This window comes from Corvus hawaiiensis, chromosome 4 (genome assembly GCF_020740725.1).
Source record: "Corvus hawaiiensis isolate bCorHaw1 chromosome 4, bCorHaw1.pri.cur, whole genome shotgun sequence".
Taxonomy (NCBI): domain Eukaryota; kingdom Metazoa; phylum Chordata; class Aves; order Passeriformes; family Corvidae; genus Corvus; species Corvus hawaiiensis.
Genome location: NC_063216.1, coordinates 18,515,713 through 18,540,582, shown reverse-complemented (window position 1 = coordinate 18,540,582; position 24,870 = coordinate 18,515,713). Strand labels below are relative to the sequence as shown.

The following is a 24,870-nucleotide window of genomic DNA, read 5'->3' as shown; positions in this document are numbered from 1 at the left end:
ACACAATTTTTAGCTGGGCAAGTTCTTCCCTGAACACAATAAATACCTGGGTTTTGCACAATCCCTCCAAGTAACTGGTGTAATTAAGCTGTGCAGTTCATTGGTGGTGCCTAAGATAAATCATCAGGAAAGTCAAAGCAGTAATTACAGCCCTGGACTTTACGCACGGCCCTTTGTATTCAGTAATTGCAGAATTAGGGGCTGAAAGGAACAATGCTCATGGGATTGCTTGTCATAGATGCCCAGTCATTCTCCCACTGAAGCCGGTGGAAGTTTTTCCACTCGCTGCAGTGGAAGCAAGGGCAGTTCCTCATCATAGTGCCACAGGCAGCCAACCTCACAGACCAGCAGGTGTTTAAGCCATTAAGGCCTCACAGTGTACAGAAGTGTACACAGCTACAGTGTGCAAAGGCTCATTAAACAAGAATTGGAGCTACCTAAAGCAATGCCTAAGAGATAAGGTGTGCTTCTCCACAGAGGCAGGGGGGAAAGTAAAGGTGGTTTCAAGTCTCCACTATCAACACAAAATCACAGGATAGGTCAGGCTGGAAGGGGACACAGTGGGGCAGCTGGTGCCACCTCCCTGCTCCAGCAGGGCCATCCCAAAGCACAGGGCTCAGGATTGTGCCCAGACAGCTCTGGAATATCTCCAGTGAGGAGACTCTACACCCTCTCTGGACAATCTGTTCAGTGCTCGGTCACTGCACAGGAAAAATATTCTGCCTCACGTCAAGTGGTCAGAGCATGAACCTGTAGAGTTCTGCACCTCTCTTCCCCTCCTTTCATTCTCCCCCATCATCTGGTGGAGTTAAAGCTGTCCCTTCTCTGGCAAAATGCGAAGAAGGACACAGGGACGGGAGGAGCAGGACTGAGCAGCAGCAGTATAACTGATAAGCAGGGTATGTTGGCAGAAAAGTCTAATGGTGCCTGGGTTCACAGACAGGAATCATATATCCTGCATAAGTCTTTGTGTCCTGCAAGCTCCTTACCTAACACAGGCTAAAGGTAAATACACCAAAGGTTTCTAGGAACTTGCAGATGTAGTGCAAGAGTCAAGGAATAGTTGTACAGCTATAATCCTAGAAGGACTGTTCCCAGTGCTAAGTTATTTTAGATTTAATACTGAGATACAGTTGCATTCTGAAAGAACAAAAACCAATGTAAGAAAACTATAGGAAAGGAACTGTGGTGGGTTTTGTGAATTTTAGGTCTCTTTCATAATATAAGATGCTTTTTAGATTGTCAAAGAAAGCAGCCACATAGTATCATTTATCTTAGTTTTGTGCCTTGAGTTTCAAAAATACCATCCTGAAATGTATTTTGTCTCTTCCTACAGAGACTTCCACCCAATAATCGTAGCCAATATTATTAAGTACAACAATACCTGACCAAACACATGAGCGCACAGACTCTCCCATACGTGGAACTGCGCGTGTGTGTAACTTGTTAAAAAATACATGACCCAGCTGCTGATGTCTATAACACGCTCTGATGCCTTAGGTTTTAACTTTCATATTTTTCAAATCCTGTACTGCCTAGTGTGTAACTCTGAAGTTTCCTGTGGCCTATTAACTTCTGCTCTCTCATGCTGGTTAGACATAACAAAGCCTCTCCAGGCCTGCTCTCCAAGGTCACTCAGACCGTCCTAGGCCCAAAATGGGTAAACCAACATTTTAAGAGGGGGGTGAGCTTGGGGAAATTACATCATTAACTGAAGTTTTAATCAGAGAATTAGCCCTGATATGCAAATGAACCAAACCTATAAAAGTGCGAAGAACTCGTGACCTGTCATCCACCTTGGGGTCCATCTTGGCAGTAGCCTCTGGCTCCCCAGGGGGTACCTTTGAAGGCCGTTCAAGTAAATACGTACCTTTATTCCCTTATTTTTGTCTAGTCTCTGTTTTTAGGTGGCCTCTCAAGGCATCAACTCAGTACTATTTATACATCTACAGAGAATTTTAGTCCTCAAAAGGCTGAATAAACTAAGCTAGAGGAGACGTCTTCAATCTAAGACACTCAGGTTGCTCAGCTTTTAGTCTCTTAATGGTATCATCATTTCACTGCCTTTTTGAGCAGCACAAGGCCTGGGCAGCAGCAGGAAGAGGGGCAACGTTGGTGACAGGCATCAGCAGGAGAACCTGGATGTTTTAACTGCCAGTGGAGCCCAGCAACTTCTTTGTTTGCAAAGCATGCTGAGGGTACATCCCAAAACCACATAACCTTAACATGCCCTCATGAACAAAGGAGCAGCCCCCAAAGCCTCCCTCACCTTGCTCCTCAGATGTCCCTTCACACAACCTCCTCCATAGAAATGTTCCTCCAGAGCACCTGCCACCCAGGACACTTCTTGCCTTCCAAACTGCAGCACAAAGCCTCTCCCATGCTCCACACATCCCAGCAACCACTCGGGAAGAGAGGTGCAAGTCATACCACGAAGAAACCAACCAATAACGAACAATAGGTGATTCAAATTTTGCTACCCTGGAAATCAAACATCAAATACCTAAGTGCCAAAACAATCAGGTCCACCCAGTTCTTCTCCAAGTCCACCCACTTTTCATTTCATTGAGCCTCTTATCAGGCATCTAGGTCAGCCCACTTCTTGTGTGCTTCAAGCGGTCTCCTGCCAAAAATCTACAGTCATCCTACCTCACCCTTCCCAAAATGTGAGTTCATATTCTTTTCTGACTAGCAGTCCTGCTTCAAATGATTTATAGCTCTGTGATTTAGCTACCCTGTATGAAATGTGTCCTTTTTCCTGTCTCTTTCCAAAGCCAAATTTTTCACCATCACCTTTCACATCTTTGAGGATTGCCTACATTAATCCCAGCTCACACAGAAAATAAAAAGGCTCTTCCTTGCACTTACAGCAAGGCTATTAAATCTCTACCATTTAGGAAGATTCCATGTTAAAAAGCCCTTTTGACAAATGGGAGGACAGCAGAACACGATATTTAAAGAACTCCACTTCATGCCAGTGAGGTACAGCAGCACAGAGACAACAAAATCTGGCTCCTGCCTGCCTCAAACTTTAGGACCTTTATACTTTCCTTTCTGAACAAATTTTAATTGCCACAAACAAAGCAGAAAACAGGTTGAAAGGAGCTGTTTAATAAATACCCTTACTCTGGTAAAGCAAACTTCTATGCATCTAAAACATTCCAAACTCCTCAAGGTGTCTAAAACAGCAGACAAATTTCACCATGCACCAACTTCAGTGTAAAATAAGGATGTGGTGCATTTTATCTCAGCTACACAGAGCAGGAACACTCAGCCACATAGAGCAGGAACACTCAGCCATTCCTACCATCCCAAAAAATGCTTGCGTGGGTCACTTTGAATTGTATTATCAAATGGTGTGGAGACACATGGGCAGAAAGTACAATCCCAAGCACATACTGGGAAACAAAAATACCACCATGCAAGCAGGCAGCTCCACATTTGCACTAATAACTGCACAAATAATTAGCCCTCAAGTTCCTCCCTCATCTGATAGTGCATTCATACATTCTTGTAACTGTACCTGCAGGCTTGCATGTCAAAGGGAGGACAAGGGGAATAAAAGCAGAAGTTTTTCTGCTCAATTAAGTAATCCGGCTATAAATCCTGAATGTCATTTTGTTATTCTGTTGTATTGTGTATTTAGCTTGCAAAAGCTTCTGTTCAGTAGAACTTGTTTATCCATTTTTATAGCTACATTTACATTTAAAACATTGTGCAATTTCAATTAAATTATAAGAACAGAGTTAAAATAAATGATTACAAAGGAATAAAATGTTATTTGGAGGTTACAGAGGAAAGGAGAAAACATGATTAGATTTTAGTCTCAGTTTTGCAATTTTCTTGGCCTGCATAATAGGTAAGCCATAAATGCACCAAGAAAATGGTACTGAGCTTTGCTTGGACATGCTCATTTTTGCCAAGTAAATGAACATTTGCACAGTATTTCAAGATCCTCACATCAATGCAACACACACTGAGTCATTTTCAGTGGTGCCAAGCACACCTATTTTCTGCTGTCAAAAGGGGATTGAGAATTGGTCACAGTCCCAAGGCTGACAGAGCTCAGGAAGTGTTTGGACAACGCTCCCAGGCACAGGGTGATTCTTGAGGCTGTGCTGTGCAGGGCCAGGAGCTGGACTCAGTGATCCTTGTGGGTCCTTCCAGCTCAGGATATTCTGTGATTCCACGGGGAATTGGCAATGGGAGGAGGTGTGCCAGCCTATCCCACCCAGCTCCCTCCCCATGCACACAGAGTCCTGCTGCACTTCTCCACAACACTGGTGTTCTGCTCCCAGGCAGGTCTTGGCTTCAGTCTGTCTGAGTGCCTTTGATAAACAAATTACATTCCCATAAACCCAAGGAAATGGTTGATTTCTTCCTTTGTTTCTTTTCTATTTTTTTTTTTTTAATACAAAAAGTAAGAGTCGATCATACAAGGATGTTGCGACAACCTAAAGGCATTTAATTGGAAAACACTTCCACAGGCAAACCCTCTTTTGGATGAAAGTTGTATTAAAGCTAAAAAAATGGAAATGATAAAATGAGTATTAGGAAAGCTTTCTGAAGGCAGTAGTGGCTTGCAGGACACAGACCCACTAATAATGCACATCACCTGGAGGACTGGACAATTTTTCCATTACTAACATTTTCCTTTTAGGTGAAATCTTGGCTCTCTTTGAACGGACAAAACTTCCACCGATGTCTCTGAGGCCAGGATTTCATCCCCATCATCCCTTCTTCCCAAAAGTGCACTGCGGGATGAAGTTTAAAGAAGCAGCAGCGTCAGCACCTCACACTGAGGGTCATTCATCAAAGTTTTTAATTGCAATCTAACCTCTGCAGAATTTCCGCTTAATCCTTATTCCAGCTAGCTATATATGGAATGCAAACACTGTAAAAAGTCCAGGATTTGGCCCAAAGCAAACACACCACTTACTTAGAAGTAAATCAGAAAATCAAGATTGAACACGTGACTTTAACTCTGCTTGCTCACACCTTACAACCACCCATAACAGGTCTGCAATTCGGCTCTCTCAATATAAGAAAGCACAGATAAAGCAGAATTTTAGGTATATCAACCTAACATGCATTAGAAACACTGACACTGGGACCACTGTAAACTAAAAACGAGGGTGTCAGAGGCAACCCTGCATCCGTATGTGAATTTCAGGATGTAGCTCACTAACCAGTCCCTATCACACTGAATGGTTTATATTTCCATGGTACACAGTGACTTCAGAAAAGTGGTCCTAGTAACAGCATCACTGCTCCCAAAATCAAGCAGAACTCGTTACATAGTTACCTATTCAGCCAGAGACAGCAAAGCTAAGCCAGCAGCATAGAGAAAATAATCACAATCAAAGAAATTCTATGTTTAGTTTACAACAGAAGAATTTGTGCTTTTTTTCTCAGCTTTGCACGTATTTGTGAGTGGCCACTTTAAAGGACTGCTTTGAAGAACTGCATGCTAATAAAAGGAGTCAGAAAGGCTGGATCGTTCACTGTTAACAGCATTTAATGAAAAGGGAAAGATTTACCCAGAGAAATACTGTTGAGAAATGCCAATATCTGTCCAGTGATCAAAAAGTGACTTCATCCCCGTAACAAAGCCAGTCACACCTACTCATCAAAATAGCAATACTTACTGTAGAAAGGAAGCATAAGCAAAGGAAGAAAATTAGGAAACTTTGCTGAAACAGCACAGTGTAAAAATATTATTGTTTAAGCAAACAAACCAGCCTCAAATGCTACTGAAAGGCCTATAATGAACCTCAGCGTCTGGAACGACAACATATATATGTAAACAAACACATAAATACAAAGATATATGCATCCACAAATATACATGAACAAATCATCAATCCTGCAAACACAGGTTGAAATGTAAATCCTGGAAAACAAACCAAGTTCTTTCTCCATTTTGTAACACAAACAGCAATAATCTGGCAGACCAACCCATGTCACACTATGTAAAAATGTGAGTGGAAAACATTGCTCAATCAAAATGCTGACATTTTACACATCCTGCATTGCTTATTTCACACAGGAGAGAAAAATTTTACGTGCCTAACTTTTTGCTTAAGTAAAAAAAAAATAAAATGCAGACAATATAGATAACAAAACCCTCCATGTTATAAACACTGTTATATGTCAGGGTACCAAACAAAGAAAGGGCTCACCTCATTTCAGAGGCCAACAATGGGGACAAGTCCCAAGCTAGTGTGAACATGTGTACTTCCACTGAAATTAGTCAAACAGCCCTTTTCTGCAGCAGCTCAGCACCTGACCCAGAACTTTTCATATCCTTCCTTTAGTGCACCTTCCTTCAGCAACCCCAGAAACTGTCTTCAAGGCCAAGCACACTCACACAACGCATCCTGAGCTCCCCCACCCACAGCCCCTTTCCATGAGATGTGCAATATCCTGGCACTGGGTGCAAACCTGGGCTTTACACCGGGAGCATGAACCTTTCCTGACCATCCCCTTGCCGAGACAGTGCTCTGAAATTACGGTGCTGCCTGGTTTTGCCTTCAGATAAAACCACCTTCAGTGGTTATGCTGTTCAGGTTGAACAGCAAAACCACCAACAAACTTGTACCCAGCATGCAACCCAGCTCCCAAAATCCTGCCGCTGGTTTCAGCCGCACTTTACTTCTGCCCTCAGGGACAATGACTTTGGGAGGCAGGAACTGAGGTCTGCTCACCCTTTGATGTGTCCAGCTCTCACCGGTGACAATGAGAATTGTGCACATGAGATATCAACACGTGCTCCAATTCTCTTAACAAAGGATTGTATGATTTTTATTTTCACTTTGCAACAATAAATGTTTATAAATTTTTGCAGCTGGGTATTTTTGCATAGTCTCTTTGCTTTTCTCTTTCTTCAGTAGCCAGTTAAAAAAAAAAACCCTTCCAAACAAAAACCAACTGAGAAATCACAGTGGTTTTATTTACTTGTTTTAAAACCGAGCAGAGCCAGTTTCCTACTGGGAGAGATCATTTTGGGAGCTGTTCCAGATTGTCTCAGAGCTGCTTTCCCAGTTGCTGGGAGCAGCTCTGGGAGCCCTTTGCCACACCTACCCCCAACCTGTACACACTCGCTTGAGAGAGTCCCACGTAGCAGCACAAAGCAGAAACCTGAAGAGGAAATGCTTGGGAATGCTCCTGCCATAGCAGAAGGAGCTGGGAAGTAGGAGAGTCACGAAACAGCAGCCACAAACAGGGTGGCAAAACAGTCACCTCTGTGCAGGTGTGAAGTTAAAGGTGGAAAAGGAGCCCATTCCACTCGTGTGAACTTTTCATAACTATCATTTTAAAGCAGGAAAATGACGTAACTAGCAGGTTCACACCTCAAAACTGCTGCAGACCTTTCTCATGCTGACCACCAGGCAGGCTGGCATCTCCTCTGCTTTTAGCACAACAAGGCTACACTCACAACAGCCAACCTCACATGCCCAAAGACTCTCCCAGGCTCTGAGAAAACCCTGTATCTGCTCAGCAGAGCTCAGCATTCAAACCAGAATGGCTGCACACTCCAGGAGGAGCTTCCAGGACCCCTCCAGCCCCATCCCTGCACAGGGTCTGGGGACAGTGTTAGTGGCAAAAATCACTCCAGGAAACATTTATAGCAGTACAGGCTATTGCACCCCAGAGCACATGAGAGAGATTATTTATTAATACAGATTTTTGTGGTCCACCTGAGCTCTCAGCAACAACTCTGCCGAGCACCAAGGAGCTCCAACTCTCTGGCTGTGCTGTCAGCTGTCAGTCAGATCACCTTCCAAGGTGTGTCTTAACAACAAGCTCTGTTACAAAGAAATGAGTTTGGCCTTTTACCTTCAGGCCCTCCAGTTCAGCAGCATTCTTTTCAGCTGAAGGAAATGCTTCCAGGTCTCCTTGCACAGCTTATCCTGACACTGTAACGGAGGAAAAACGCCTGCAGATAATCACTTCCTACTGGGAAAACTGGAGTCTTTTATCACTTACATACATTTACTGGGCATTAACTGGCAGAGAAACAAAGAAATCAGGTTTTCTAGAAAAGCCTGCACTTGGTGATACGATAAGGTGAACAATGATATCCACTTCATTTTTCATTTTTAAGTGCAATCCTGCTGTACACACATACACTTATCAACACTCATGCTACAAATCCCACAGAATCCATGGGTTTTAAAGACACAGACTGTGTTTGACCTGGGAAAAAGGAGCATGGTTCCTCCTTCTGGATCAGTCTCAAACACAATCCAGGCACACACAACGCACCTTCTCCCTCCTGTGCCAAAGTATATAGCTCACAAAGCAAAGGCAGACCAGCTCCAGGGCTACACCTAACTCCTATTGCAAAAGTTTTTCAAGCCAAAGCAATCAAATCTAGAAGAACTGTGATGCTATCACACATTTTATTCCAAACCTTGCGATCTTTGGTATCTTTTCTATCGGTCTCCTTCCTGATGCTGCATTGAGAGATATTAAAAACCCCTCTACTTTCAGTGGAAAGGAAAAGAGTGTGTGTTCCTTGCTGTCACCACTGCCCCAAAAAACGGCCTCCAGCTCTGAGGGCTCAAAAACCAGAAGAGAACATATGTACGCATGATTACTTTTTTATAATCTCACCATTTTTCAAACCCCTCTCTTTTGTTTCTGGGGGATCTGACTCATAATTTTCAGAAGCAAACAGGAAGCACTGCAGACATCTCCAAGTATTTCCTCTCTCCACCCTCCCACCCACCCCTCTTGTCTTTTATATGATTTCTGGAGACTTTATTATTCCTTTTGCTATAATAGCAATGAAGTAGCACTTCCCTACACCAGCTCCAATGTGCCAAGGTGCAAGAGACCCTCCTTTGCCCAGTTCCAAGGGAGAGATGTCCTTCATCCCCTCGACAGGACAAAGCAGGGCTTTCCCTGCCAGAGGAAGCCAGGCCTTGGGGGCTGGCGGGAGCCAGCTGTGGGGAATTTAGTCCCACTCCCCACAGCAGAGTGGGACCTGGAGCAGAGAAACAGGATGAAGAAGTGTTAGAAGGTAATGTGCCGGGAAAACCTTTTTACCTCATTCCGTTTATTACAGCGCTTCCTTTCATTGTATACATGGGAAAAAAAAACATTTCCCCTTCTCCACTCACCGGCAGGACCTGTTAGAGCACCGGGAAAGCAGCTGCCTGGCAGGCTGGGCAGGAGGCATGGCAGAGGGACAGCCTTGGGATCAGCTCCTCTGCACCCAGAGCAGAGCCCTGGCTACAGCATGGGGGGTTCTAGCTTGTCCTGCAAGAAGTTCTTGACGCCCTCAAGCAACAGGTGGGTGGGGAAGGGGCAGAATCCAAGGTGTGGGAAAGGCTGGCGATGGGATAGCATAGGCCTCCAAGGCACAAGTGAGGGGAACAGAAACAATATGAGGGGGGACAGGAAAAAAGAAATTACCTGGTTTGAAGAAGACCATACAGGTCCCACAAGGAACTGGAGCAAGGTGAGAATGTGATGGGTGATGGAGTAAGTAGCCACCATTCCTTACTCCTGCATGACCAGCTCTCAACCAGCATGGTGGGGACCATGCAGAAATGCAATGGAAAGCCACCTGTTTCCCTTTTTAGAGATGTCAGCTCTCTCAGGCCACTCTTTTTTATTTCCTTAATGGAAAATTATAAACAAATGGGATACACTTTAGCAGCTCTTCTCAGGAAGAAGGCGTTCTGCCTTTCAGGGTGCTTTGTGTATTCCATCTCTTTGTGTCAGTGCACGGTCTTAAATGCAGTTATAGGCAAGCCTGAGATCCTGAGGTTTATATCCATGACACACCAGTTCCCACAGAGACTCTGTAGCAGCAACTGCTGCACACTGTCCCTGCGAAGGGGACCTGGACACAAAAACAAGCATACCAAAGCTCACATCTAGTTTCAAGTTAAACTAATTGGTACAAACAACCCCCATTTAAAAAGTTCTATCTAACATGGTGCAATAATATTTAGCACAGTAAAACTATTCTAACCTTTTCCTTATCACTCCACAAAGCTCTCGGACACATTATCACAAGAGCTTAACCCACTGCCTGGCACATTAAGATTAAAAACCTGCCCACTGCCTCAGCTACTATTCCCTATTCATTTGTGCATAGTAAATAATACTCCACAGCTATAAGCTGATCTGAAAAGATAGCAGAGCACCCCACCCAAAAATCAGCTCCATTTTTATCACCTCCCCAGATTTTATGACCTAATCAAAAAGCCAATCGTCTATCGCTGTGGTGCAGCTTTGCATACGGTTACACAGTTCCTTCTCCAAGTCAAACAGCACCACATTGTCTGGGATAATCTCATCCACTCACATAAACAATTAGTCTGCTATATTTTGATTAACACTTCCGTTTAAGAGGACATTGAGATGCTTCAGCCTGAGTGGCAGAAGGTCTGGCCTCCTGCTAAAACAGACATGCTCTTCCCAAGCTTCCTCCCTGATTGGAAATCCCAGCTGCCAGCCTTGCCCCAAGCACCTCTCTGGAGCAGAACTCCCCACTATCTTCTGATTTGACAGATGGAAATAAAACAGCATACCTGGCACTACTTTGAGTTACAAAACCCATAGATCACAGCGTTCAATAAAAGAACTAAGTTGACCCAAACGCAGGCAAGGGCAAAAGTAAACATTAATCTGGGTCATTCATTTCACATTACAACCTTTCAGAGCCTGAGGGTCTCTAAGCAACAGTCAACCCCGTTAGCACAAATCATCTACTAAATTGCTTAAGTATATGAGCTCATATTGCTTAGAGAGGGCTGAGAAACATTCACATAAACTGTTTTGATGGGGAGCAGTAATGTGAAGCCACTGATAAGAAACAGCTTGCAGAGTAAGTCTACATCCACAGCCTCCGTGGTTTGAAAAACTATTCACCAAGGCAAAAGACACAATCATCTCTGATACCACAGTTTACTCACCTATAAATTCTTCCATCAGTACAGGGCTCTAAATAAGACATCAGAAGTTAACTGCTCTCTTGTGATCCATTAAGATAGAAACAGATATTGGTTAAACCTAAATATTATCATATTTCTTAGAAAAACTGTTGCAGAGACAAGGATTTATTCCACTGCATGTATCTGCTGTGTGCTACTCTGGTTACTCAAAATGACTACAAATTATTCCTGTACCTCACAATGTGCTGTTCATCTGGCTGGACTGCAGCTTTGTGTCAGCAATTATGTAAGTTGGAAGTGAACTTGAGCCCTGGTTTTTTCTTTTTTCTAACCCTTAATCTGAAAAGATTTTAGAACATGTTTTTGTTTATTTTTACCTTTCAAGTTTAGGTTTTGTCATAGGAAAAGAGCACCAAAAATAATTATTTGTTTGTGTTTAAAGCTCTGTGTTTACACAACAGAAAAGCTTGTCTCTAACTTGTCATCTTGAAATTAGGAAAAAGTATCACAGCACTTAACTCACCAAAGTTCTGCTAAGTTCCTGCCAGCTAACTTTGAAGAGATCTTGTCATTGCTGTAGAGCAGACTTTCAATGGCATTTAAATCAGATACTCTGGCAACACAATGCCCACAAAACAGCTGACCAGCAAGTGCTCAGTTCTCCATCTGCAAGGGATGGCACAAATATCCCACCTCCCCTCCTCTCAGCACTCTGTAGCCAAGGTGGAAGAAGTAAAATGAGACTTCACAGCACTCCCTGTAATCCCCTCTAGGCAAGACCCATTTGAAAGCAGCTGCTGCCACATTAGGGCTGATATGAATCAGAAATCCAGACACATGGAATTTCATCTGGACACCCAGGTGCCAGTTTAAGGTGGAAACAGCAGCCTCCAAAGAGAAAATCCCTCATCCCCAGACTGGGACCAAACCACATGGGAAGAGCTACTTCATAATGCACAGGAAAATCCTCCTCCCTCTCCTCTTCAGCTAGACGAAATAACGCACACCTCATGGTATTCACAATAATTCAGGCCCATTTTATATGGAGAAAGACTGAGAACTCACAGAAGGTATTTAAGGTCCACCCTAAAAACCGATCCATTTTTTTTTTCTGCAAAAGTCAGGGAGAAAAAACCTGCACCTGTTTCTTAACAGAAACAATGAGTGCCTTCAGCAATCCTTAGAAAACAACTACTCAGATTTGATCCCTCAAGCTACCAGCACATAAAAACAACCAAAACCCAGCTAAAACATAGAAATTCCAAAGCTCCTTCAATAGGTAACATCATCCACCGACACATGGGTGGGTGGATACCCCCAGCCAAGGTGTAGAGACCACTCTGACAGCATTTGGAGATACTTGAAGATATTTCATCACTCAGGCAAGCCTGTGAATACAGTATCTTCATTATCCTCAGAGGATTGAAGTGATTAAAAAGAAGAGCTGACAAGACATTTCAGTCCTTTCGGGCTAAAGGGATAAAATTCCTTTAGTTCTTCTATGACCTCTGCTAAACTGAGATTATAGATGAAAAGCAGCTACTAAGAAAATGCTTTCTTTCACCTCAGCTTGTTGGAAATCCTTATTCTTGATCTGGACATGAAGTTGGTCATCTTAGTCTATGCACTTGTCACTACAAGGGTAGACTATTTTAACACATATTTCAACTACATAGGAAAAGGAGGCACAAAGTGGAATTGGGTTTGAATTCGCCTTGATTCATTATGTCTCACTCATATCCAGTCAATCCCTGGACTTCATAAGCTCTCCTGTAAAATTTCATCCAAAAGATGTTCATGTTGCCAAACAGGCTTGGAACAAGGTTTTCCAGCCTAGTGTTTGATCTTCTACACAGTCCACATCACCCCAAAATTTCATCACAATATAAAGATTTGCTTTATATTGAAACAAAATAACTTCTGGAGTATAATTCACATTCTCATCCAGTCCTGTTTTAAATTCCTCAAAAGCAGTGGGACACAGTGCCCTAATTTCCCTGAATCTATAAAATAAGAGAGTTGAAGGTAGAAGTCCATAATGATCCTTTCTACCCACACCCATCAGCCTGTGGGCGCACTGAGGGTGTCTTTCCTGGAAGCCTGCAGTCTCAATGACTTAGCAAAATACTTGGAATTCCAAATTCTCCTTTGATCCATAGATGGTTTACTCTTGTTTCTACATCTACAAAAGTCATTCAGCCTGGTTTCTCCTATTTGCAGTGCCCTTTGGTGCCTGACTTCACAAGCACCAGGTGAGTTTGTGAAAGAAATCACAACTATGTCAGTGGACAGTTGTAACTACCAATTCTCTGGCAGAAAAAAACCCTCAGCTCTTCAGCCACACACTCCAGTGATGCCTCCATAAGACACTGTTGAGCTGGGGCTCTCTCTCTTTTATCTGTCTTGTCAGCGTCACATTTCCTGCACCATTTTCCACTTCCTGCTTACACGTCACCAAATCATACATTTTGCAAATCAGCCATGACTCTTCCAGCACCCCCAACTTCAGCAGTTTCAAAGCCATGATACAACTTCTGAATGAATAATATCATCTGTGTACCACCTCATTTCTAAATTCCAAACTTGCCTGATGAGATCAGAAAACCTTGGTCTTGCCACTTTGAGAGGATGCTGTGCTTTCAGATGATCACAAGAGCCCAAACGGTCTCCTGTGAAAGCTTTAAGCTTTTGGCTAATCTGAAATCTGTTCCAGGAGTGATACATTCATCTGGTGAGTGATTCAGGAGATTTTGCTCCTTATTCAGAAGGTTTTGCAAGTCAGGAGAAGGAAAGAAAAAGCAATGCCTTTTGCAGCAGTCATTCCTTGAAATAGTTCCTTGATTGTCTGCCTAAGGCAATACCTGCAAAGAGTTAATTTGGGTGAGGCATCAAGGTGACCCTGGTGCTCCCAGATCTGTGAGCACCGGTGAAAGCACAGCCCTATTAATTCCTACAGCTAAATGTGTAAACTGCTCTCGAGATGCTTCAGCATAGTACTGACCACGTACTTCTTCCTCAGATTAAAATGAAAACATCTGACATTTTAAGCACCAAGAGGAGTTTTCCCCAAAGAGGTCAAAAATTTCTGTCCTACTTTGTCACCTTCTAAGCTGCCCTTTGCCTTCTTTCCACAGCTGAGTAACTGATCTGTGAGGTCATTCCTAAAGTCAGCTCTCTGCTGAGGCTCAAACACAAAGCAGTCCAAAGCTTTCCTCACCTGTATTTTGTGGAAAAATAGATCAGACCACAGCAAACACATTTTTGACCAACTCAGTGACCCCACACTGCTGTTTGAGAGTGGCTTTATTTGCTGCTCATTTCCCTGACTTGCCTGGACAGTTTTTAATTGCTGCCCATAAAAGGTGTCACTTTCACCTGCAAATCATCACTCAAAGTGTCACTAGGAAATTTCTTTGCTTTGACTCCTACTGATGCACCCAGGTCTTTTTCCAGATGGCATTTTTATTATTGCTTTAATTCTACCCCCAAGGCTTCCAGTTCTTGTAGTAGAAGTAATATCAATTCTCTCTGGTCTCTCTTCTCTTCTGTGATTGCTTCTTGCACACAAATACAAGTCACAAATTTACACTTTGAGAGTTGGATCCACCCCATGATACCAGGTTATTGTTAGTCAGAAGCAATTACCTCAGTTCTGAAGACTTAAGGGCTGTTTCTGCCATAAAGGAAAGTTTGAGATGGTGTCGGGTATTTTCTTCATCAGTCATTTGGAAATAGTTTTATATAATCATAGAATCATTTAAGTTGGAAAATATCTCTAAGATCATTGAGTCCAATGAGTCTGAGAATTTGTGAATTCTTGTTTTCCTGAATCCAGGACATATCAAACAGCAGGAGTTTCTTTGATAGCAGTTTTCAGAGAGAAGAGTGCTCAGTGACACACTCATTTTATTGCTCTTGGGTAAAGAGATTTTCTTGTCTATGACTGATGTTTTTGTTTTGTGTTCTCTGTACTCACTCAGGCCTGTACACCTTGCCCTGATGATGCTGAATTTCTTTCTAAGAAGTTTCTTGGGTAACACAGCCCAGCTTTTACTCAGTTTTACCAAGTGTAAGTGCTTTGGGTGGTGGCTTCTATTGTTCCAGTTATCAGGTTGCAGAAAGGACACAGGATTTTCTCCCTCACCTCTATTACAAATTAAGAACATTCATTATACTTGTCAGTCAACAAGGTTCCCCCCAATGGGTGAGCACAACAATAATGTCAGCAAGTGTAAAACTCTCTTCAGCACAGAGTTTTCTTGAAATGATAAATTCTGCATCTTTAGACACATACTTAAAATGAAACAACACAACTTTTGACACATGGAAACCTTAATGAACTAACTAGCTTTGTCACAACTGGCTTACACCCAGGTAAGCCCAGTTACTGTGAGCTAAACCAATATAAAACAATTTATGCATTGAACAGCTCACCAGATCAATGTTTATAAAAGAGCACTGGCCCAGAACTTGGAGTCTTTGGTTATATTCCACAATTTGTCAACAACCTTGCGCAAGTGGAGCCTCTGCTCGTGTCCCACCCCTTAATCCACTGTTTCCCTTCAAACATACTTTAGGTCCATGGTTGAAAACTCAAACCAGCCCTGTCCCACTTCCAGCTCTGCTCAAGGAAAACAGTTCCATTAAGAGCAGCCTAATCACAGGGGACAGTTTAATCCGACATAAAAAGGAAATGGATCACATGAAATGGAGAGTTTGACTCCACCAGCCCCATGCACAGTACAGCCTCAAATGAGCTGTTATAACCAAACTTTACATACCATGGTTTTACTGTATCCTAGATATTACAGGGGTAGGAGGTGTGGGACATTCATTGGTCCTTGCCTTCAGTGGCAGAAAAACCTGTTCAACTACAAAAGTTAATACAGACAAGACTTAATTGCCTGCCAGGTCCTGACCTTGTTTTGTTTCTGCAAGAGAAGGCACTGCTAACACAAACTGAGCAAACCTCTAAGCCAGACCCTGCAGCTGCCCTGGGGCCACAGCAGTGCCCTCTCTGAACAGCCAGGTGCCTGTCTCTGAGGGGTTTCTTGAACAAATCTTAATTTACCTTTTAATACTCCTGAAGATCTAGCCAGGGAAGTAAAAAATCTGAACTTGGATCCTATTCAACAGGTTCTGTTAAAAAGTTGTCTCATGACATCTTTGCAGTTTAAGTCTACAAATTTGCAGGTGTAGGATTGTCATGGGTTAGCACAGCTACGGAAGTGATTCTTTTTCCATATTTTGTCAATATTCAAACTAGCCAGTTGATAGGTTCTGTCAGGTCAGAGAGGAAGCTGTAAGCACCTCTTTGAAAGAGAATCACTTTCGTAGCTATGCTAACCCATGACAAGAACCTACATCTTAAATCACTTATACAGGAAATAATGTCATGAAACTTTGCTACGATTTTGTGAGTTAGTTTTTCTGAGGAAAAGAATATATAATATCATAGAATGGCCTGGACTGGAAGGGTCCTTAAAAATCATCTCATTCCACCCCCTGCCATGGGCAGGGACACCTTCCACTATCCCAGCTTGCTCAGAGCCCCATCCAGCCTGGCCTTGGACGCTTCCAGGGATGGGGCAGCCACAGCTTCTCCGGGCAGCCTGTGCCAGGGCCTCCCCACCCTCACAGGGAACAATTTCTTCCTCATATCCAATCTAAACCCACTCTCTGTCAGTGTGAAGCCATTCCCCCTTGTCCTGTCAGGCTTTTGTCAAGAGTCCATCTCCATCTTTTCTGTGGGCTCCCTTCAGGCTGAACAATCCCAGTTCTCTCAGCCTTTCCTCACAGGAGAGGTGCTCCATTCCTTTAATCAGCTCGGCCAGCCTGACACAAATAAATTGTTACTTCCTCACCACCAAAATAAAAAATTCATTAATTTTTCTCTATGTTATTTTGTACTTTTATGATTTAAAGGCAAGATTATTCTTTATAAATAACATGCTGCAATGATACATAAGGATATCTATAGAGATACCTGAAAATCTTATTTGAAATTTGGACTTCTTGTATTTAGTGAAGTAATCAGCTTTACAGTTCTCACCGCAACACTAAAATCCAAAATTTATACATCAGTTCAGGACTTAGGAAAAAAGTAAAGTTTGACAGTAAAGTTTGACTTACTTTGTTCTGTCTTCAACCTAGGAAGCATTATACATGTTGCCCTACCTGATTTTTACATCAGCAAGCCTGATGGAAAAACCTCATTTTGCTCCACTGAAATTCCACAAAACTCTTCACTAAACCCTGACTTTTCAGCTCTCTGTAAAGAGCCAAGCTCACTGAGCCTGGTCAGATTTAGAGCAGCAGTTTATGGATTGGCACCCTCACCAGTGCCAGACAGTAAAGCAAGGACAGTGCATTCAGCTGAAACTGAGACCACCTTAGCAAAATGTGATAACCTAAAAAAATTGTCTAAAACATCAAAGAAAACACTACTGACAGGCAGTTAACCTTTTTCACTCCACACAGTTTGTTGTTTGGTTGTTGTTTGGTTGGTTGTTTTAAATAAAGGATTTTTTTAAAAAAAAGCTTTCTAGGAAGGCTTTAAACTTTTATTCTTTGGTCAGGAGAATGAAACTTGCTTAGTGATGCATTTGAACATTTTTCAGCATTCACAACTGAACAAAGAACTGCTCTCAGCCTTTTCAAAAGTGATATCCAGTCTTTCCTAAAACATTGGGTTTGCCTCCTCTCTTTATTTTTTGTTTCTGGACAATAAAAAAATATTAGCCAGACTGAAAAGGTGACTGAGAATATTTAAGCAAAGCACACATGGGAGAAGCTGAGTATATCCAAAAGTACTAGAGCTGTAGGAGTTGGTATTTTACAAATAAAGTCAGGTATTGCAAGATTCAGGACAAAACTATACTGCTCACATCCAGCTTTGCTGCCCTCTAAAGCTGCCAAGTTAAATTTTCCAAAGGACAGTGCTCAACATGACACAACTACCAAAATTTACTCTTAAGAACTGGATTACTGTCTTTTAACTGTGGAAAGCAGGTAAAAAAAATCTGGGGCTTCCTAAGAGTTCAAGCAGTTGTTTCCCTAATTCTGTGTCCTTTCAACTGCCCCTGCAGCACTGATTAACTTGTGTGTGTCAAGTGCAGAGAATAAAAAAGCTGTTTGAAATTCAAACAAGCCTCTAAGAAAAAATCAAGATAAGAAACCCAAGCATTGGATCTCATGAAGTTTCTGTATTTTGAGATTCATATAAAGAGCCTCATTTCAGGGTTTGTTTGTTGATTTTCCTTTTAAATGACATTGATTTTTATCTGTCAGAGGTCAAAGAACAAAAACTTGACTACTGTTTTAATATCATACAGAAAAGAGCTGTAGGAAGCTTAACTTGGTGTCAAATCAGAGCAAGCTGAGTTGGAAGGGACCCACAGTGATAACCACAGCACTTGGATATGCTCTTCCAGCCTCCTCCTGCCAAATGTTTTCACATAAATTTCAATCCTATACCTTCACTCATGCAGAAGCAATGACCTAAAGGGACATTCCAAATGAATTGCCCAAACTCTGTTATATAAGAAGATTACCAAGTAGCACAATTCTTTTATGTAACTTCTGTTGTTACAAAAAGTACCACAGGCCATCTTAAAACTGCAATTTCTTTCTGAGGAACTGGTATTTTACCTCAGACATTCTCTTGGAGAAGATGGTATAAAACATTCATTTTCCTGAACAAAGCCAGAAACCCTCAGAACAAAAAACAAACAAATATTCAAGTATTTGACACCATACCAGCCTTAGTACAGGCCTCGATCATTTGAAATATCAAAGTAAACAGTGGCAATGGCAAGCTGACTTCTTCCCTTTGAAAAGAACGAAGTTTGTCAGTAGCTTTCAGAGCTATTTCCTCACAGCAGGGGCTGCAGATCTGTTGATAACTGTCCAGCTCCTGCTCCTGTTCAGCCCCACTTCCCTTCTAACACTTGCTCTGCTCATTTCTCACCCTAAATTCATCAACACACGTCTCTTCCTCCTCTTCATCATCCAGCAAGGGAGCACTGGAAGGACAGAGGAGGCTGTTTTCCTCACATTCTTTTCTGCAGCCTACAACCCACTCTTCAGGGTCCTCTTTCCTTTATTACTAAGCAAGGAATAAGAATTGGGTTTAAATCACACACTTTGGACAATGCTTTGTTTCTACTCAACAGCAATCAAAACATGCAAACAAATGAGGATAAGAGGTAGACAGAGACTGAGGCACAAAAAGAGTCACAAAACCAGCAACAAGAGCAGCAAGAACATGCCTGACACAACTTTTTGGCTACCGCGGCCAAAACAGGCCCTCAAAACCTCAAGCAGTACTTAATATCAGACATGAATTAGTACATTTTAACCCTGTGATTTTCTTGTTTAACTCTGTTTCCAAAACCTTACCTTGCAAGAATGTCATTTCTCGGTTTGTTTCATATTTGAAGTGAACTGAGGCACTAAAACCAGAAATGATTTTTACTTCTCCAGAGACAGGGAACACAAAGCAGCTGGCCAACTGAAGCTCTCCTGTGATGCCCCAGGAGAGGAATCTAGAAATCCTGGGAATTGGGGTTCACCTCCCACACAGCTGCAGGTCAGGTCAAGGGCTCTTGGTGTCCAGTGTCAGCAGAGAGGAGAAGCTGCCCCTGCCAGGTAAAACTGCTGCCCTCCAGCAAGAGGCAGGTATCACAACCGCCCACAAAGTCTTAGGGTGAAATACTTCCTCAACTTAACCTGCCAAACCTGGGCAAAACTCCACAGAGGCAGAGGAAGACAAGCCCTCCATGCTGGAGAAGTAGGGCTGGAGAGAGCACTGCAGCTCAGGAAGACTCTTGGTACACATCTGCAAGACTCTTGGGTTTTTTTAAAAATCAGGGATAACACACTTTTTTGTTTGGTTTGGTGGTTGTTTGGGGGTTTTTTGCTAATCCTGTTCTCAGAAAAGCCATTTTACTTGAAACTTTCCATACCCAAACATTCAGCTCCAGGCATCTACCCTGGGTCCAAAAACATCAAAGTTTAGCACCATAAACAGCTGAAACCAGGACCCGTCTCAGGAAGTTCCTACACATCTACATAGTGGCGGAACTGCTGGTTCAAGTAATTAGATGGAATCAGATTTACAAATAACAAATGAAGGTTTAAAGGAATCAGTCATAAGGGGTATGATATCCTTTAACAGAATTAAAATATGCATCTCCAATCAAGTGACAAAACACAGCCCAGACAATGTAGAAAGTAAACCTTGAACTACTGCTCATTTTCTTTTCTCCATTTTGATACCAAGTGTATCAAAGTGATGGAACTTCACCCACATCCCTTTTCTGCTACAAGAAGCAGCAGGCCTTTCAAAGCAAGCAGAAACCAGACTTTCAAGTGCAGAGGACACGGCTTTGTGCTGTTGCCCAACAAACAGGCTCAGGCTCCAGCTGAGCAGCACCAACAGTGGAGGGTTCCAAAGACCACGCCATGCTGTGAAACACCTGGCTGAGCCAAGGTCTGTGTGCCCCTTGGGAAACAATCTTCCAGGCTGGGGAAGTCAGAGATTTACTGACTTCTTCCTCTGCAGCACTTTTAAAATACAGGGTTAACTGTGGTTTCTAGTGACACCAAGAACCACGGAAGGGTGGTCTAGTTTAATCCCCTCATTATATAAAAGCAAGGTAAAAAAGACTTCAGGACACGCAGGTCAAACAATCTACCCTCTCTTTCCTGACTACTCCCCACATCACCCACGGCCCAGCTGAGAACTACACAAGTTGTATGTCCTGTCTCAATTCAAAATCCAAGTCCTCTCTTATTTCCAGTTAACACCACACAGCTTATGGGTAAACTGACTTCCAACCCCCGTTTTCTCTCCAATTCTGTTTGATAATGAGCCCTTTGAACCAAGGATATTACGTTTAAGCATACAGCCTCATAAATCACACTGCTGTAATTAAGCCTAATGTTATGTTCCCTCACACCCAGGCTGTGCTCTGTGTACAAGTAAAACTTCTGAAACAAACCAGCTTCCCCGGGGCTCGTGGCCTGCTGCATTCCCCTGAGGCTGCTTTGTGGAAAGCTTTGTCTCATTGTTTATTTAAAGATGGCACTGCTGTTAAAGTATTTGAAACAAGCATCAAAATAAGGTTGTTATAAAAGCTGGAGCAGTGCCTAATTGCTAGTGAGAGTGGATAATTACAGAGGATATGAGCTTTGATATATGGATTGAATAGCAAGGTATGCGAGATACAGAGGTGTATTTATATGCCTACATCTCCACTTACATGGCATTTATTGTAAGATCAATGAAAGTAGTTAATAATGCATCTAATTGAGCTTATTAGTTATCACAGAAAAGAAACACAGCGTGTAGCTGAAAAGTGTACATCACCATAGTCAAAGCAGCTGCAGAATTCAGACCAGGGCTGCTGCATTAGAAAATCAACCAAGAGAACACATTCCTGAAAATGCCAATCCTACACAGTATTAAAAAAAAAAAAAAAAAGCCAGGATCACACAATCAAAACTGTCAAATTTCATTGGTTCCATCAGTCTAGAGGATAAAGCACCTAGGAAACAAAACATACCAGTACTTTTTCCCACAGAAAAGCTGAAATTTATATTCCCTTCTCTCTTTTAGGTATTATTTGATTCTCTATGTGTCAGAATCAAATTAGGAGTAATTCTAGTTATGCCACTCTCACTTTCTTCAGGCTTTTTATTCTTTCCTGACTAATTACCTTTTTCCAGCTGGCACATGAAAGAAAAATTTGCTATTAATTAAAGGATAGATACTCTATTCCTTAACCAAAGCTTGTACTTACAGACAGCAGGAGAGAAAGGTTGAAAAAATGAGTGCACTGATGAAAACACTACATTGGTGTCTTGGAAGCATCATCAGTCACTACATCTTGTCTCTTAGCACCGTTCCTGAAGCCACCAAGATGACATATTTTAGCCTTTTTTATACTTGCAACATTTTGATTGATGCTGCTTCTTAAGCACTTTCTACTTAATCTTGTCTCTTCACAGAGTATGATTGACTCAACCCCTGTGTGAAGTCCAAGTTCAACAAGACAACTAATTCACAAAAACCCAGGGAAGAAGCCTGAATAAATCTGGGATGTTTCAAGTAAGAAAGTTCCAGCAAGCACTTCCACAAATTAAGAAAAGTTATTAAAAAAAAAAATCAACATTACATGCAAGGAAATGAGTCCAAAATATTTTACAACACAATTTTTGCTGCTAATTAGAAGTAATTAGCATCCTCGTCATCCAGGGCCATACATCACAGAGTAGGTGAGTTGTGCTGCATGCTCCACTAATTATGTTCCAGGAGATCTCTCACTGCACATTTATGGAGGTCAGACAGGAATGCAGCTCCCCATGGTGACTAACAGGCCCATCATCAAACTTTCCTACAGCTGATCCTGGCCATTGTCACTACTTCTTTTTTTTTCCCCACCTCTCCAATCAAGAATATTTTCTCCCCTTCATTGTACTGAAAGGAGATGAATGCAGTTTTAATTGCCACCTTGCATCACTGAGAGCATTCACAGCCAAAATACTGGGAAAGGTGGTTTCAACACCAGCCTAGGACACTGCGAGATCATTGGATTCATTGCCTGGTCCTGCCACACATCTCCTGTGGGACACAAGGCCTCCAGCTGTGCAGAAGCCAAAACACACTAAAAGCTAAATAAATAAGGGAAAGCCCTACAGTATTAGGACAGTTCAATAATCCAGTACCAAACATATCTTGCAATGACAGAATGCTACCAATGGATGTAAATTGCTTTGCCCAAACATTTCCTCAACTATCAGCTCATACATCCAAAAGCACTCTCATTTTTTAAAAGGCAGGAGGGCGGGTGAGGAAGCTCAGAGACCCTTGAGGTTGGAAAGGCCAGACTACACATATCAAAAGCAGCATCCAAACCCAGAGTAAGCCCAAAGCCAAGCAGAAAAAAACAGCAGGGAATTGCTTGGTTTCTCAGTACCTCAAGAATCCAAAGGTCTGCAGTAGCCAGCTGGGAATGTTGAGGCCTGAAACCCTCTCCTATACCATGATCCACAGGTGCCCCTCTTCTTGTGGGATCCACTGCCTAGAACATTCTCCTGGAGACAGATGGTGACACCTCTCCTTCCAAAAATGAGCAAAACTGGTCTCTTTTAAAATATAGACCCAGGAGCAAGAATTGGAGCAGCAGTGCCCAACTTCCCCACTCCCATCCCACCCTACAGCACTAGCCCCAGATGTGGAAGAGAGGTTCAGTTTCCTCTTCTGACTAAGAGGGATCAAAGCTGAAAGCAGAGCCTTCATGCTCACATCCACCAGCTGTTTATAGCAATGAAACCATTCAGAGACAAGGAGGGCAAGAACACAGGCTTATTCCAGCTCCAAGAAGTGCTCCAAGCCTTTGGGACTCACCTACAGAATGTTGTTCCAGCAACTCTCAAACCCGCTTTGTAGAAGGAGGTGTGGAAAGGCACTCCTGCCCTCACCTAGCACCTCTCAGCATGCTCACAGGGCCACGGATCCTCTGAGGAGCTTCACACCTCCCAAACCACACCAGAGGAAGATTTCCACGCTCAGGTTACAGTAGATATTAACCTGGCCCAACACATGATCTGGACAGCTCAGCTACATCTTCCTCTTGGCTTTTAGTTTTCTGAGAACACTGAGCACGTGAAAATTTCTGCACTAGCAAGTGAGGAAAAAATACTCCAAAACTCAAGAAACAGCCTATGCTTCAAAATCTCCCTCAAAAGTCATGTGTTGAGCTGGATCCTTCAAGGAGTGAGGTCCACTGATGTGACAGACTTGCCCTGCTTGGGAAGGTGCTGTGCACTTTTTAACCTTATTTATAGAATAGCCTCGCTCACGCTTTGTTTAAGAAACAATTAGACTTTGACAGCTTGAAAGAAACTGTCCCTGCTGAACAGTTACTAGTCCTGAGCTGGATTTCAAGTTTTTGGAACAGCATGAGACTCCCCAATGGGCTCAGTAGTGTAAGAGAGGTGCTGGGCAAGCTAACCTTTCAGAACAGCACCCTGAGCAATGCAAGCAAGTGTAATCAAACAAGGATTCACATCAGTCAAATGAATCATTCAAATGAACAAGTAATCATCCCCACTCCTACTCCACTTTGTCCTCACCAACTAGAGGCACCTCTGGAAGGTGAGGCCTCCTCTTTTCAGAGATTTGCAGAGAACCTGCAGGAATGCAGAAGGTGCAGGAGTTCAGCAATGGCTGCACACCAAAAGTGTAGCTGGGCAAGCTTTTTGCCTGAACATAAGAGGTTTTTCTGGCTCTTGTGTTGCTGCAGCCAGTCCAAAGGCAGCAATTGCAATAGCTGGCACAGATAATGTCACTTGGCATCACAACTTTGAATTTCAGTCCAAGCTCTTGTACCACCAGCAGAGGGGTCAGCAATCCCATTGAGTAGCCATGGGAGTTTTCCACTGGTGACTTCAAGCTTCCCAGAGCTCCTCCACTCCAGCCTCCTGTTTCTGCAGCTGCCTTTGCCATGCCAGGGAGCAGGGCACAAAAAAGCTGTACTGAAAAGCCAACAGAGGTACATCAGCATTCTTGAACTTCTGTCTCATGCCAGGTAGTTTTCTTGAGCTGGGTTTTCTGGCTAAATGAGAGCCTGGGTAGAGAGCATTGGCTCGAGCTCACTTGTTTCTTCTAGTTAAGAGCTCCCATGTGCCCTAGGCAAGCCTGGATCTTGGCTTCTCCTCTATAAAACTGTGAGTAAATGTCCTGCCTTAACTCCGAGGGATCAGGGGAGGATCAGCAGTCTGAATCCTGTGACAGGGCAAAGCCAACACGTGTTCAAGTAACAGTTGTAGAAGCCCCAGTCAGAGCAGGAACATCCACTACACGAGCAGGTGTTCTCAGAAAGGAGGAACACAATGAAAAGCAAAAGCACGGCACATTCAGCTTCCTCTGGATAACAGAACCCAGCGATGA

The 24,870-nt window shown here is 42.8% G+C and overlaps 1 protein-coding gene across 4 annotated transcripts in view; it reads right to left on the bottom strand.

Annotated features, from left to right (window-relative positions):
• The window catches only part of ITPR2 (inositol 1,4,5-trisphosphate receptor type 2), a 247,831-nt gene that overhangs the window by 221,254 nt on the left and 1,707 nt on the right, over positions 1–24,870 (bottom strand). The window contains exon 1 of one of the 4 annotated variants that reach the window (XM_048300594.1): positions 2,270–2,288. The exons of the other annotated variants lie outside the window; for them this stretch is intronic. The gene's annotated coding sequence lies outside the window, so the exon portion shown is untranslated. Of the gene's footprint in view, positions 1–2,269; positions 2,289–24,870 lie in introns of those variants that run through there. 4 annotated transcript variants of the gene reach the window in all.